This window comes from Hylobates moloch, unplaced genomic scaffold, assembly GCF_009828535.3.
Source record: "Hylobates moloch isolate HMO894 unplaced genomic scaffold, HMol_V3 SCAFFOLD_20, whole genome shotgun sequence".
In the NCBI taxonomy this organism is placed as follows: Eukaryota; Metazoa; Chordata; class Mammalia; order Primates; family Hylobatidae; genus Hylobates; species Hylobates moloch.
The window spans coordinates 47,306,066-47,309,106 of record NW_026652295.1 but is presented as its reverse complement, the minus strand read 5'-3'; the positions used below and the strand labels follow the sequence as shown (position 1 = coordinate 47,309,106).

The 3,041-nt window shown below is 36.9% G+C and overlaps 1 non-coding gene across 1 annotated transcript; it reads left to right on the top strand.

Annotated features, from left to right (window-relative positions):
- Positions 1-2,289: 2,289 nt before the first annotated feature.
- On the top strand, positions 2,290-2,351 carry LOC116460522 (U7 small nuclear RNA). The gene has a single exon (XR_004245827.1). It is a non-coding gene; the product is annotated as a U7 small nuclear RNA (small nuclear RNA).
- Positions 2,352-3,041: the final 690 nt, after the last annotated feature.

Here is a 3,041-nt window from a genome sequence, read left to right as displayed (position 1 = left end):
CCTGACCTCGTGATCCTCCCGCCTCGGCCTCCCAAAGTGCTGGGATTGCAGGTATGAGCCACTGCGCCCGGCCTATGGAACATTTTTTTAACTAATAGACCTTTTGAAGGTACTGCCCTTCCCTTTAGGGAGCCTTCTTTTGTGTGGAGGTGCTCACTTTGATCTTCCATCTTGTCTCTAGACTTTATCTCCTGTATTCAGGGGCTTCTGAAATGCCAACCTAGGGAAACTGCCTGCTTCAATGTGCTACATAGTTCTCTGGAATCAATTTTTCTTTGCTCTTACTTACCTCTGAGGTTATTCCCTATTTTTAAATAAACTCATCCATGACAAAAAGGTAGATTGTTTTAATATTTTATATAGTATTATAAATATTCTCTATGTGGAGTACTTTTTTATACCTCTAACTCAAAACACTTGCTACAAATGGCAGTTTTGATGGATTTTTAAAAAATAAAATTGATTTGTGGTTTTGATATGATGTGCATACTGTTCCAAGGAATGGCTGTAGTGAACCCCTAGTTATGTTACCTTGATGAATTAATGAATCAGCAACTCTATCTCTAATATTTCAATTTATCTCTCTGGAATATTTTTTTCTCAGATTTTTTAAACATTTGAGATAAAGAGAAGTCAAATTGACTTGATTTTAGGTATTCACTTGATACATGGGTATATTTGCATTACATTCTAGTTCATCCTCAGTGCTAATTTCAAACAATATGAACTCAATGATACATTTACTGTAATTTAAGTATCAACGATTATGATGAATATGAATTTCTTTGGATTTGTAAAGTCCACCTCTAAATATACTTAAGTGACAACTCTGGTATAAAACGCCTTCTCATTCTGTACCCTTTATCCTTCTGCTCTCTCCCTTCATCTGCCTTCAGAAACGTGTCTCTGTTCCTACAAAACATTGAGAAAATGAAGTATTAGAGCAAGGTGGTTTCTTCTGGAAAGATTTGCATTTTAACCATGATAAAAGCTTTAAGTTATGAGTCTATGATAACAAAATTCCAGGCACCAGAGAGGATTTTGAGAGAAAAATCACCCGAAAAATTGGCCTAAGATTGTGGCATAATGCAAAATGCATGGCTTTCAGATTTTAAAATTTTGTGTTGATTTATTGAAGGAATTTAGGTGGGAAAAGGTGGTTATTTTCTATGATGCCTGGAGGTTAGCAATACATCCTCGTTCCGTAACAAAACCCAGTGATGCTCAGTGTGATTTACAAGAAGAGTATTTGAGGAATAGTGAAATATATAAAGACAGCATTTTTTTTCCATAATAACTAAGTCAGCAGTGTGACTCCCTATGGCAAACTTTATTTCAAAGTCTCATAAGCCTATTAATTCTTCAGTAAGCGGATTCCACTGGACAGGGTATTAGGTATATCTGGAAGGCTCGAAGGGGTAAGTTCTGAATAAGTTGTAATTTTAGGGTTTTAAATTAGGTTTAACAAAGCCTGTAGGGTATTTGAGTCTAATATTCTCTGCACATTTGAAAATTAATGTTTGTGGCTTAAAAACATCTGGGTTAGATATTAAGTTTTCTTTGGTGTAAAACATTATTACAACAGTAGATATGTAACTAGAGAGAGAAATTGAAGTTTGTGGGTGTGTTACAGTTCAGTAGGTAGTTTAGTTATTGCACTAATTCTTCCAGCTTGCATTCTCTTTGTGGAGTACTTGGAATTCCTTGGTATGTGTGGCTTCCTAAGTAATACATCTGATGCTGATGAAAGCCAACCAGACCTATCCTCAGAGGGTGAACTTATTCTTAGATGTTGAAAGTGAAAGTCAACAACCACTCTGCTGTCTGTATTAGAGATATTTATCAGAGGAAATAAATGGTATGAATATAGAGCAAACTGAGTGCCTTGGGTATAAACTAATGACGATCAGGCCTGTGTTAAACACGTCACATAGTCATTGTTGACTCAATTTTGCTTGATCTTTGGATGTAGTCAGCCTTAATCTTGGATGGATCTTGCTGCACGTTTTAGAATGAAGTCTGTGAGTTGCCATGAAATGGCCTTCCATGATTATGATATAGTGGCTCATTGGTTTGGATTCACTTAAGCTGTGGTGACAGACATACACTGAGCCATTGAATTGTGGAAAATATCCTCTAGGGCTCCTCATTAGTCACACTAGAGACTCAAACATCATTTAAAACATATAAGCTTCATATGACTTGATCATCCAGTATGTGAATTTTCTTTCCAAATCAATCAACCATTCCCAACTTCTCTCCCACATGCCTCCATCAAAACAAGTTATCCAGTGTTACAGCTCTTTTAGAATTTGTCTAGCAAGTTCTCTGGTCTTCACTGGAAAACCCATAAAACATTAATAATAAAACTAGTTCTCTAAAGAACAGCTACTCGTTTGCTATCTCTTCTAGTAGACGTAGGGAGTTCAAACTGTTTTCACCATTACTGCTTTTGAATCCACATAGCATTATGTCTAGTGGCATTCTAATCTCTGGTGCTTCAAATGATGCTCAATTAATATGCTACAGTACTTGTGTGATAAGAGCTTCATTAGGTGATGTCTGGGACCTGCTCAGTGCCCAAGTTTCAAGTATAGGACTTAAAACATAGTTGTTACCTGATATCTGCCCTTGGTAAATGCTTCCTATTTCCTTCTCTCATACCTACTTTCTAGTGAAAGGTTGACAAGCAGGAGTTATGCATCCAGAATGATCCTTTATTGCTCTTCTTCCTGTATTTACTCTGCAGAGAAACACTGAAGGATAGCATGCACAAAGTTGTGAAGGAAGATGTGGCAGACAGACCCTAAGGTGAGCTCCCATTATCCTCGCCTTTTGGTATTTATAATGTTGTTTAACCCCCTTCTCCTAAATGTGAACAAGGCCCTTGACTTTCAGCTAATCAGTAGAATAGGGCAAATGAGATGAAATGTCAGCCCCTTGATTAGGTTATGTTATATTGCAAAGGTAAAGAAATTTTGCATATATAGTTAAGGTTCCCAAACCAGTGGTTTAGAAGTATCAAAAGGGAGGTTATCAGG